This window comes from Artemia sp. Qi Xiang Cuo, chromosome 6, assembly GCF_049724085.1.
Source record: "Artemia sp. Qi Xiang Cuo chromosome 6, ASM4972408v1, whole genome shotgun sequence".
NCBI lineage: Eukaryota > Metazoa > Arthropoda > Branchiopoda > Anostraca > Artemiidae > Artemia > Artemia sp. Qi Xiang Cuo.
Genome location: NC_142799.1, coordinates 69269290 through 69283507, shown reverse-complemented (window position 1 = coordinate 69283507; position 14218 = coordinate 69269290).

Genomic DNA, 14218 nt, shown 5'->3' with positions numbered 1-14218 from the left:
CTTCAATTGAACGGGAAAAATATAAGAATTATTTATTTAACAGAAATTCTCGCTTTTTTGAACGAACACCATGTAAAGAAAAAATCACACTGGCTTAAAACAACAGAGTCCTTCAAACGGAACTTTGAAAATCAAGAGAATGTAAAAGTTACAAGGTAAACCACGGCCCCTTTGGGAGCCTAGAGAACCTTTGAGGACCGGGGGTTCCTTCGGGGTGGGGGTGGGGGGCTCGGAGCCCTTTGGGGTTGTGGTAAGGGACCTCACGGCTAAACCACGACAAAGCACTACTCTCGTGGAACTCAAGTCACATTTAACTCAACCCCCATGGAACTGACGTCCCCTTGTAACTGAACCCCAATACAACCGAAACTTCTGAACAAGTGTATCCCCGTTAACTGAACCCACGTAAAACAACAGCGTCCTTCAAACGGAATTTTGAAAACCAAGAGAATGTAAAGGTTACACGGAAACCCCGGGCCCGTTGGGGAGCCTAGATAACCTTTGAGGCCGGGGGGGGTCGTGGGGGGTGGGGGGGGGGGGATCGGAGCCCTTTGGGGTTGTGGTAAGGGACCTCACGGCTAAACCACGACAAAGCACTACTCTCGTGGAACTCAATTCCCATTTAACTCAACCCCCGTGCAACTGAATCCCCCTTGTAACTGAACCCCTGTATAACCGAAACCCCCGTGCAACAGTATCCCCATTAACTGAACCCCCGTACATCAACCGAGTCCTACAAACGTATATTGTAAAATCAATAGAATGTACAATTTACATGGTAAACCCCGGCTCCTTTGGGGGCCCAGAGAACCTTTGAGGACGGGGGGGTTCCTGCGGGGTTGGGGTGGGGGGATCGGAGCCCTTTTGGGGTTGTGGTAAGGGACCTCACGGCTAAACCACGACAAAGCACTACTCTCGTGGAACTCAATTCCCATTTAACTCAAGCCCCGTGCAACTGAATCCCCCTTGTAACTGAACCCCTGTATAAGGGAAACCCCCGTGCAACAGTATCCCCTATAACTTAACCCCCCTAAAAAAACAGAGTCCTTCAAACGTAACTTTGAAAAGCACGAGAATGTAAAAGTTACACGGTAACCCCCGGCCCCTTGGGGGGTCTTCAGACCCTTTGTGGACCGGGGGGTACCTTCGGGGCTGGGGTGGGGGGATCGGGGCCCTTTGGGGTTGTGGTAAGGGACCTCACGGCTAAACCACGACAAAGCACTACTCTCGTTGAACTCAATTCCCATTTAACTCAACCCCCGTGCAACTGAACCCCCCTTGTAACTGAACCCCGTGTATAACCGAAACCCCCCGTGCAACTGTATCCCCTTTAACTGAACCCTCGTTCCACTCACCCCGCCATGCAACCCCATCCCCCACAAAACACTTTTCAGCCATTTCTTTTTAAATTGACAATATTTTTCAAACGTTACTTATGTATTATACAGACCACATTAGCGAGGTAAAGCTAGGTCAAGTCACAGTGTCATTCTATCGTTACTTTTCAATTAAGCTATTGAATACTTTCTAGCACTGTGTCTTGTAAGCGTCAAATCTATTAAGTATCTGAGCTTATTCTTTGTATTATTGATGCAAGCATCTCATTCTTTAATTACCCGTGAGGAACTCTTAACCTTCGCAATACCTTTACACAAATATCTTTTCGCAAAAAAAATTCGCAAATCTCGTAAACTAAAGAAGTAATTACCCTTTTCAAAAACATTAGTCCTTTTATTAATGAACCCATGAAACGAAACCAGTCTTATAGCATCACACATTCTCGCTCCTAGTTCCAAAAATGGAATGCATGTAGCGTTCGTATTAATATTTTTAAAAACATATTAGCCAAGTTAAAAAAAAAACAAACTACAACTAAACTTACAGATTAATGACAGCGTATTTAACCTAAAAAATATTCAAATACTAATCACCAATCAAGTTGTACTCGCTCTTCTTGGCAGGCACATTACCTTAGTAACCCCAATTACTTGAAAATATACACGCATATCCATGCCTCAGGCTTGTGAAAGTGCATGTAAGTTTTCAATCTTATATGCCCTTACTACTGCCATGTTAATCCTTAATTTATTTACCCTCAGCCATGCTGTAATTCTATTAACTGATTCCTTCATGGAAATCTGCAGCAGCTCTGCTGTCTTAGCTGTGCTAATGGCTGTTGTGTCATCAGAAAAAGTGAAACTGTTTCATTAGTCGGGTTTACCGTTAGTTCATTTATTCTATAGCAAAAATTATTCAGACAATTTGGTAAATCATTAATAAATATCAAGAATAATATAGGACCGAGAACTGATCCTTGCGGAACACCTATTTCAATACGCTTTCTTTCGGAAGAAGTATCATTTAGTTGGACATACTGATAACGATTACTTAAAAAACTTCTTAAAAAATTTAATGATTTACCCCTCAAACCATACACCTCACACTTCTTAAGTAGAAGTTCATGATCCACAGTATCGAAAGCTTTCATCAGATCTAAAAATATAGCACCTATTTTGAAACCTTTATCTAACACATCATTAATAATAGTTGTCAAATAAATCATCGCCTGTTCTGTTGTCCTTTTTCTACGGAACTCAAATTGTGTCTCTACCAGTAACTTATGATCCTCCAAAAAACTCATCATTCTCATACTAACACACTTCTCTAAAACACAGGAAATAATGGGTAAAACAGATATCAGTATATAATTTCCTGGGTCATTTTGAATGCCACCCTTATGAATTGGGGTTATACGGGCAACTTTAAAACAATCTGAGAATTTTCCTTGACGAAAACACTCATTCATTAACCCACATAAAACTTCAGCTATAACAGGAAAAATACATTTAAGTGTTTTTAGAGTAATATGATCGCTACCAGATGAATTACTACGCAACCCATAAATAATTTTTTTAATTTCATCAACTGTTAGAAGTCTAAGGTGAAGAAACACATCAATGGGGTCCCTCAGTAAGGACTCGGACGTTGGGTCACCACTATCAGGCACAACTGACATAGCTAAATTCAGACCAATATTCGAAAAATAACTCTGAAACTCATTGCATATGACCTTTTCAGAATTCAAAGTATTTCCCATTAAACTAACTAATTCATCAGGTACACTATTTATTTTTATTCCAATTACATCTTTTATTAGCCCCCAGGTTTTCTTAGTGCATCCTTTTACCTCCCTAAATTTTTTCTCAAAATATTTCTTTTTTTCATTTCTTAAAATTGTATTCCACCTATTTCGATAAATTTTATATAATTGCTTATTTTCTTGTGTCGGGTTAATTATTTGAGCTCTAAACAATTTATCTCTTACATTTATTTGCTTCAAAATCAAAGGACCAATCCAAGGTTTTTTACTTGAGTGCTTTCTATTAAACGGTTTCAATATGACACTTGACTTATCAAGCTCTGCAACTTTTCATAAAATAAAACAAACTTTGAATTTGCGTCCTGAACTTCGCCTAGAACATCGTACCAATCCACCTTTTCTATATCATTTTTAAGTTTTACCATCGCACTTTTACTGATCACTGGAATCCTTGATTTTATGCCTTTAACCACCTTCGTGACAGTTCTACAGCTAGCTGAAACTCCAAAGTGGTCAGATACATCATTGATAAGGACCCTGGGAAGACTCAAGGGTATATTAGAAAGGATATTATCCAGAAGCTTAGCTGATGTTCCCGTAATTCTTGTAGGGATATTTATACAAGGATGCAACCCATTGGATAAACTTCTATTAATAAATCCAGTGCTAGCAGATGACTGATCAATAAGGTCAATATTAGAATCTCTCATAATAAAACATGGCATAGAGTTAATCGGAAGTTTCATTAATTGTTCTTCAAATAGGTCCATAAAGTCTTGGAGCAGGCTCTGTGGAGGTCTATATACTACAAAAATACAAAATTCAAATTCTCTCTAGTTATATGTAAAACAAAACACTCGCAAACTTTCTCTCTATATATTGTAAGATCTTCTCTTATTGAAACCTTATAATCAGCCTGAATGTAAGCTGCTAGGCCTCCATGTTGGTAATACTCGTGATTCCTTACATATAAATTATACCCAGGGATATGTAGTAATTGTGAGTTATTATCATTTAACCACGTTTCAGTTAAAGCGATTACCTGAAAGACATTAGTATTTATTAACTATGATAAAAAATTATGCGCAGAATTCAATCCCTGACAATTCAAATGAAAAATGTTTAGGCCAAAATGGCCCCTATCAGAATACAAGGGTAGTGTTTCCTCTTTAAAAATATACCTTGATGGTTCATTTGTGAAAATCTCAGTGGCATTAATATCTAAATTTATATTTATCCTTTGATTAAACTGGCTGGAAAAATCAACCCTTCGACTTTCAAGTTGCAGGACATTGCAGTTCCCAGGAGGAAAAACGATATCTCTAACCATCATCAATAAAAGTTAATGTATGTGACGGTAGAGGGTGGCGGTGGCGAAAAAAATCATTATCTACTAAACATATACCTAGACCTAGATAAATAAAAAAAAAAATAACAAAATATATTCCGGCAAAGCGGACATACAATTTAAAAAAGCACATTATTGCAAGCTTCATGACACAAAGCAAAACCATTCAAAGACATCAGCCCGCTACCACCCACTCAAAATAATTTCACATTAACAAACATTTTAAATTATTTACTCAAAAATAAAAATTAACATTAACCCAAACATTTCAAATTCATCACTATCAACTTTTCCATATCTATTTGATTAAACCGAGCGAAAAAGAAAAGATAATTAACCAATAAGTAAACTAAACACATTCAATAAAACACTCATTTTTTAGCACCTCTGGAAGCTGTGGAGGGAGGAGGCTTATGTGCAAGTTCCTCAATCTATTCATCACACGTAAACTTCACTTTCGTACCACCCGGACGTTCAAACTGAAGATATGGTGGAACTGTGTTTGATACCCATGAAATTATACCCATCGTTTTAAGACACAATTTTTTTTCATATAGTTTTTTTCTTGCCTCTCTCACAGAAAATGGGGCATCATCACTCACATAAATGTTTCCCTGGTTTGCTATATTTCTTCCTTTAAGCTTCTTCCCATTTTTAAGGATTTCAATCTTGTTTCCACGGTTTTTTACATTAACCTTAAAATATTTCTTATCCTTTTTTATTGCAACAACTGAAAAATGGGGTATCACTGGTAAATTTAGTCCATCCGTACATATCTCGGTAAACATATGTTTGGCTTGATCTTCATCCTCACAGACTGCATTCCATACAACCAAATTATTTTCGTTAGGCTGATACTCTGCAGCCATAAGCCTATCAGACATACATAGGGTCGTTTCTTTAAAATATTTAACTTCTGACTGCAGGTTAAAATTATCATTTTTCAACAAAGGAATGTCATTTTCTACAGCATTTGTACAAGACTTAATCCCGGAGAATTCAGACCTTAGGGCTAATTGCTCTGATTCAATTGCTTTTATTTTATTTTCTACTACAATGAATCGCTGTTCAATTGATTGGACTGAGCTATGAGTTTCACGCATAATGTTCATCATCTTTGCAAATTCCTCTGATAGTCTCATTAACGAAACCTGAGTTGTCACTGGCTTCCGAATATATCTGGATTTCCTGACGTATTTGGGGTACTTGTGGCAATATCCTCGCTAGAATCAATATCTGGACGACTCCTTTTATTTTTTTTCTTGCCCATCTTAACTTAGTAATAGCTAAAATTGACTTACTGGCAAAAGAAGAAGCCACCAGTCCTAAATCAGTCCTTTTCCCCCACTTTACTATTCCTTTAATCTCATATCACGAATAATTTGAGCCTTAAATCACTTTGGAGGAATATCAGCTAATCATTTCGATTGTTGAGTTTTATTTAGGGAAAGGCTTTTATTTTCAGATTGTCTTTTATCAGATTGTACAAAGTTTTCATTATATCACAGCATGCAGATAATTTAGCAATAATCCATCGTCATTCATTTCATTAAGTGATTCATAGAGTGGGCGATAGCAAGCAATACGGTCTTAACCGGTTGAGCAATGAATCATGACTGAAAAGGTTAAAATGGTACACACATGATGGTAAGACAGCTAACCTTATTGATTATGTTACTGTAAACTGAAGACTGAGTGGATCGATACAAGATACTAGGGTATGTAGAAGTAATGTTACGGATGTTAAAAGTAAAGATCACCAACTGGTTTTCAGGGTTATTCTGAAGCTGAAATGTGGGAAGGATAACTACCTTCCGGGAACCTATGACGTTGGTAGACTCCAAGATGAGAATTTAAAAAAATTCCAGGAACAGTTGAATACCAAAGTGGGGAGTTTAAAATTTGAAAATGTAGAAGATGGATGGAATAATTTTAGCAAAAGAGTTTGTGAAGTCACTGATGGTATCTTGGGGGGAAAAAATAGAAACACAGCTAGGAATATTAGTGAAAATGCTCTATGCTTGATAGAGAGGAGGAGTGAAAAGTGGTCAGGGTAACCACCCCCCTTTCATGTTCCACTTTAGATGCCCTCTTTCAAAGACATCTCATCAAAAATTAGAAACCACCATCTTGTCCAAAATAGTCTAAAGTTTAAATAACTATGCGTCTTGGGATGACACAACCCCCACAGCCCCTGGGACAAAGGCTGTATGTTATGCACGTTGGCCATTGTATACATAAGTAAGGGTTGTTATAGGGAAAAGGTGCATGTTTGATCCTGTGTCTCCAAAAACGCCATATCTAAAGAACGGCTGAGGGTATTAAGTTGAAATTTTCCAGTTATATTGACAGGGATGTTGAAGAGTGATCGGAGGGCAACCAATCCCCCTCTCCATTTTTTGATGCCTTCCTCACCACTAATAGAAAACTTTAAAAAACAATTTGTTCAAAATAATCAAAAGGTCTAAAAATTATGCGCCTGGGGATTTCATTCCCCCAAGCCACCAATTATACGATTTGCCCATTTTTCACATGCAGGATTTATCATTGGGAATGGGGAGGGGAATTTGATCCTGGGTGTGTTGGAAAAGCCTAATGGTATTGAGGTGAAATATCGAGGAATATTTAGGGGGTTTAGGGGAACTAAATCAAATGACATTATGCGCATTTAGGTTATCAAAAAGGAGTTTCTGCAATATTTTAGGAACGGGTTAGGGTATTAACTTCAAACTTTCAGGGCCACTACAACTGCTAATGCTCCTTTGACTACAACTGCAACCACTTGTGACTGCGAGTATTTGTGACTGCTACTGCAACTACCTGTGACTACGACTAAGCCTTTTTGTAACGTCAACTGCTTTCAACTGTATGTGACGATTTGCGACTATGACTACGACTACTTGCAACTGTGACTATTCCAGCTGTGACTACTACTAATTGGGACTGGGACTACTTTTGCTTGCGACTACTTCCAGGGAATTTCGAGGGGGATATTGAACAAAATCAAGACACACCATTTGCATGCCGGTTTTCAAAAAAGCATATCAGCAATATCTCAGGGATGGCTTAGGGTATTAAATTTTAACTTTTGGAGCATGTTCAGGGGAACGTTAGAGTGAAGCCAAACATTTCCCACTTTCTCACTGATTCCCCAAATTCCAAACTGCCCGCTTTTTCAATGCTGATCAAAATTTTGAAAAAGAATATTTTATTAAAAATAGTCAAAAGGTCTAATAACTATGCTTCCACGGATGCCAAGACCTCCACAGCCCCCGGGGCAAGGGTTATAATTTATTCAGTTTGCCCATTTCTTAGACACAGGATTTTATCATTGGATAAGGGAGAGTGTTTGATCCTGGGTGTGTCCGAAAAAGCTAAGGTTGCTAAGGTGAGACTTTAGAGAGGTTGAGTGGGATGCTAAAATAAATAAAACGACACTGAAAGCATCTAGACTATCAAAGGGGTGAATCTGTAATATCTTCATAACGGTTAAGAGTATTTATTTGAAACTTTCAGGACCCCTACTACTGACTGCTACTATTCCCACTGCTACGACTACAGCTCCGACTAGTTATGACTGCAATTGTGACTACTTGCGACTGCGACAGTAACTAATTTTAAAATCGACTACTTCTAATTGCGACCGCCTTTAATATATGTTAAGGGGGGTGTTGAACAAAGTCAAAACGCACTATGCATGATCTTTGTCAAAAGAGTGCATCAGCAACTTCTCTGGAACGATGAAGAGATTAAATTGAAACTTCATGGGTACGTTGAAAAAGGGTTTGGAGGGCAAAGGGTCCCCTTGTCTATTTTTAAATGCCACCCCCCCCCCCCTCCCCAGAACTGACTAAAATTCTTAAATAGCTACATTGTTCAAAACAGTCAAAAAGTCTAATAATTGTTCTAAAGCGCGGAAGCTCCGAAAAACAGAGGAAGATTTACTAGATGTTTTCCAGACAAATTACCTAAGGATTGTTTTGGGTACCGGACTGACGGGCCATATCTCAAACAGTAAGCTTTACCAAAACTGTGGTTCAATCTCGCTTTCTAGGGCTATAATGAGAGTAAGGTTGAGATGAATGAAGGATGACAGATTGCCAAGGATTGTCCTTGTCGGCCAACCATCTCAGACCAAACGACAATCAGGTCATGCCCGAATGGGGCGGGAGTAGGCTACGTCGTAAGAAAAGAAATAAGGAAAGTGGGTACTTCCTGGAAATATGTATAGAGGGAGGCTTTGAATAGATTGGGATGGGGAGGAAGGTGTGTAGCTGTGTTTGCCTTAGGCGGCTTGCTGCTAAAGTGAGGTATTAGTAGTAGCAGTAGTACAAAATCTTCTTAGGCTCGTAATTTTCCGTCGGTAACCTTAAACGTAGTGAATTTTATAATAGAAAACACTGTAAAAAGCCAATTCTTTTATTTATAATTTGTAATCATTTTTTTAAGAGTTTTGGTTATTATTACACAAGTGGCTCCTTCCTTATAGTTCGTTGCCATGGACCACACTGTTCAAAAAGCTTGCGGTACTGGTGCATTATATGGACATTTTGATATATTGTACAAGGAAACCAAACCAGTCAAACAGGCTATTGTCAAGAGACCGCTGTACATAAATGACTGCAAAGTCGTGGTTTCTCAATGATTTACAATATTTAAACAATTTTTTTGTGGTTTAAGGGAGAATAAGGTACCTTGGTTAGGTTACGTATTTTATATATGCTATGCTTTACCCCCCCCCCCCCCTAATGTGTAAATATATAGCCCAAATTTATTTATAAACTATTATATATTCATCCTACTTTATTTTATTTCGTTAGCATTAACCAAACTTGACTTTTTAGAAGTATCCATATAATGCACCAGTATTAAACTTACTTTTCCCGTTTTTTTTCCTAGCCTGAAGTATATACGGATGTTAATACAAACATAATGACATATTGTTTGGAACTAGTGACAGCTTTTATGCTCTAAAACCAGGAAACGAGATGAGACTTCAGAGCCGTCCTCTGAAGGACGGCTCTGAACCAAACAATCTCACTCCTTCTTAACTGTTTCAACATCCCACCAAAACAATTCCAGTGAACATGCTTACTTTAAACTGATACAGGGGTTACCCTTATTAAACATCCTGTCAATGATGTGACTGCATACATTACTCTATGCTAGTCGTTTACACCAAGACAGTCTGGAGGGTGGACACACATCGATTCTCGTTGCAAAAAAAAAAAGTTCTTGGTTTGTTGCAAAAACAAGCTACACTCCTTCTATATCTCATTGCAAATTTTTTAGCGAAAAGGTTGGTATTCTGGACCTTTTTTGAAACAAAATAATAAAACAAGGTTCTATCCTCCACAACTGCATCTCTAAATTTTTATCAGAGAAGTAGGTATCTTTCAACTATTTTTAAACCGGAATCATCCTCAAACTTCCAATCTTGAAAAAGTGGAAAAACGTTTATGTGAAAAAAATTGGAAGCATAAAACAGTACCATCCTTATAATTATGTTCCCAAACTCTTCCCCGGAGGTTTAAAATTAACCTTCCCGTTTCCCCTCCCCTCCCATCCCCATTAATCACGATAACAGCAGTAGCTGCAACCTAGTCAAGAGCGAATCACAGCCCATAGTAGCCAAAAGTTAAAAAACTCGTTTAAAAGAAAATACCTATGTAAAAAAAATTTACATCTGACATTGATTCAGGAATGGTAACTATTATTTCGGCTCGTCTTAACAGTAAAAGTTTATTGCGAAAAGAAATTTATAGTGATTTCGAAAAAATTATGAAACCTTTCAAAAACGGCGTCAGATCAAACTGAAAAGTTTACCATTGGAATCAGCACGGTCGAAAACCTAGATGTGGGAGATTACAACCCCATTCGTTGAGTAACAAGGGGAATTACTTTTTTGCATGGGTAGCACTGATCTGTCTTCCGTCTTTTTTTTTCCTAGCAAGGCTAGGGGTAACCAGAACATCATAGAGAGATATGTAATAGCTTATTCAAATGGAAATTAAATTTTTTAGTGCCCTTTTTACGTGACCAAAAATACAGGAGGGCAACTAAACCCCTCCCCCTCTCCCTTAAGGCCCCCTCCCCCCAAAGTCATCCAATTGCAATTTTGAGATAGCAATTTTGTTGAAAATAGATCAAAGGCCAAATATTTTTGGTTTTGGTGAGGATATGACCTTCCTTAGTCCCTGGAGAAAGGGCTGCACACTGTGTCGGTATCGGATATTTTGATGCCACGCGTATCAGTATTGGCGTATTGTTATTGGGCGTATTGGTATTTCAGGTATTTAGACAGACTTTTGAATAATTCATAAAAAAGATATTGCTCATATCTGCGTCCTTCCTATAAATTCAACCATCAGTAAGTTCCAAATGGCACTAAAAACGGTACTTTTGGTGCCATGGTTCAAGTTGAAAAGCTGGGGCTAGTGAGCTACCAGTACTTTTTAGAGTGACGTGTAATGGCTCATTTGAAATCTATTGCGCGTATCTAACTGATGTTTATCAATTCTACCATCCGTAAGTGTGATATAGCACTAAAATCAATAATTTTGATGTCACTTCTTAAGTAGAAAAGCCTGGAAGTATAAACGAAATCATCATTGTAATAATTATGGTCCAAAACCCGTAACTGGAGGTTTGCAAGAACAACCCTGGTGAGTTCTTCCTCTAAGCTCTCTCAACAAGCTACGCAGTTCAGGTACTAACACTAATATATCAAATCTCTTTGTTAGAGGCGTGGTTCTGTTGGAACAACTTTGAAATAGATTGTCTTTTGATTCAAAAGGGAATAGAGGTCATCCAGTTCATGGTTTGCAATGACATTCTGAGTAGATATCTAAATCCGTACCCCCACGAATGACGTAATTTTGTCAAAATCCTGTGTGGGGAGGGGGGTCCAAGTTGGAGCCAATTTCCCAAATCAAGTGAAAATGACGGAGAAAACTGAAAAACTAGATGTATAGTAATAAAACTGATAAAGATATACCAAAGAAAGCTGACCTGTTTCACTGGATGCTTGAATTATGCAGGCATATCTTAGTTTCGACAACATTTTTGGAGAAATCAAATTTCAGCTGGAAGGGGAGGGGGGCAAACTGGGACATGGAGCGAAACTAAGGTCTGGAAGGCGAAGTTGTCTCCTCTGCTCCATAGCAAATTACGCCCCCAACCCTATGCCACTAAGTGGTTGGAGAAGTGTATGCATGCTGTTCTGGAACCACTCAAAGTTGTATATTAAAAGAAGGATTACATATTGTTATACTTACTTATTCAAATTATTTACTTGAAAATTCGACCGTAATATTCTCTCCATACGTAAGATTGTGCATCCAAAGAGGAAGACAGACAAATGAAGTCAGTTCTGTAGGAGAATTCAGGTAATTCTTCCCAAAATTTTTGAAATGAAAACAAACTTAGTTTGTAATACCATTCATCGTACCTACAAAAGAAATGATCTTTTTTGAAATTTCAATTCATTTCTGAGTAACGAGTGGCTTTTTATTTAGGGGCAGGTCAAATGAATCCCTAAGCCTAAAGGCACATTTCTGTTCAGCCAGCAAAATTTTCCACAAGTATGTCGATATACAAACTTATTCGCTCAGTTAACCTTTTGTGTCGAAGCTATTCGCCTGAAGCTACTCTCTTAAGTGTGACTAAATTTGATTTTTTTAAACAAATAATAAGAAATCTTTTAATTATTATTTTTTTTTACAAAAAGAAACGACACTATGTTTAGATTTTTTTCCCCACTCTAAACTTATTTTTTCCTTCAATTCTTGTACGGCTTCTGTACGGCTTCTTAGTTCAGCTCCTTAATAAGGTTTGATGCGTCTTATCTCCCCTAGATTGGAGGTGACTAGAAATTATATAAATAACTGGGTTTTCAAATGAAACTAAGGAAAAACATAAAAATTAAAACGAACAGATATTATTCCGTATAAATAGAAAAGGTCATAGCAGTGTTGTTTCTAAATTAAATTTTAATCAAAAACGAGCATAGATTAATTCAAAAAAAAGTTTTTCCAAGGGAATAAAAGAGTGAAGTTAAAACTTAAAACGAACAAAATTTATTACTTCATAGCCTATGCAGCATATCAACAAAGTTAATGGAAATAAATCAATTGGTGATATTTCCCTGTATTTTTAGGATTACAGAAAACTAGTGCTTTACTGAAAACACAAAACAATATAAGAGTTTTGGTACGGCAAAAGTAAACCTTTTAGGGACACTTTTAATAGTATAAAAGTAAAGCATTTTTAGATTATTGATTTTTTGTTTAATTTGGCATCACTTCTGCACAATGAGCTCAGTTCAATGATTGACTGTAGTTTTGGATCGGAAAAGGAAATTTTATGATTATTTTGTAGACAAGTTCGAAGTAAAGGAATCTTATTAGTATTAGGACTACAAGCTCGCTTTAGAATTTGTGTCGCAACTTACAATCCTCCGTTTTATAGAGAGAAATAACTGGATTTCCAGAGTTCATATTACGGTTTATATGTTCTTCATTTCGAGCAATACTAGGTGAGGCCAAGATGTTACCTGATAAATCAATCCTTTATTTCATATGCTGTGTAATGACTTTAAACTTATTATTTTATGCCTAAGCTTTCAAGATAATTTTAATTTTATACTAAAAGTTACTGATGTTACAGCTCTTGTACGACTATGAAAAGCATTATAGATTAGTTCGTTGTTGTGAGGCTACGTATTTATTTTTGACTCCTATTAAATAAAAAAAACAAGTTTTTTTGACTGAAAGTAAGGACGACATTAAAACTTAAAAATAACATAAATTGGTCCCTATGCGACAAAAGTTGTCTCATTCTCACCACTTTGCTCTTTGCGCTAAAGTTTTTTATTGTTTTAAAAAATGAAGTTGAGAGAGAGTCAAACTTTAGCGTAAAGAGCAAGGCGTTGAGGAGGGGACAGCCCCTTTCATATACGGAATAATTTCTGTTCGCTTTAAGTTTTAATGTCGCTCCTTACTTTCAGTTAAAAAAACTTGTTTTTTTTATTTAATTTTTGAACGTTTTGGAATAAATGCAGGTTTTGATCTTGGCTCGCAGTAGATGAATAATTAAAACAAAATTTTCATATTAATTTACTTTTATTTGGTTAAATGGCTTTCTCGAAACTTGTTTCATTTTATTTACGAACGTTTTTATTAGTAATAAATATACGTAACTTACAAATTAACTTACGTAACGAACATCTATATTCATATATTTTTAATACGTATATTAGGGGGTTCGACCCTTAGTCAATACCTTGCTCTTTAAGCGAAAGTTCGAATTTTGTTCCAATTCTTTAAAAATGACCGCTTAATCACACAGGCCTTTAATTAGAATAAATATATATAATTAAATTACTAAAAAATCTTTGTCTTAATGAGTGTAGTTTTAACTAGGGGGAGAACCCAAACGTATATGTAATATTTTCTGTTTGTTTAAAGTTTTGATTTTGCTGCTATTGCAGTTGAAAAACTTGTTTTTTTATATTTAATTTCTGATTTTTTTTAAAATAATGCTGGGAAGTCCGGCGTCCCCTTCATAGCAATGTCCCTTCCCCCATGAAAACTTCATTCATGGAAAGATCCTCCCACACAGCCCCGGGCCCCCCCCCCACCACCACCAGGAAAAATCTCCCCTGAAAACGTCTGTACTGCATACTTCCCAATAACCAATACTATATGTTAACATTGGGTAAAGTTCATAACTTTCAGCCCTCCTCCCGGGAACTTCGGGGGATTAAGTCA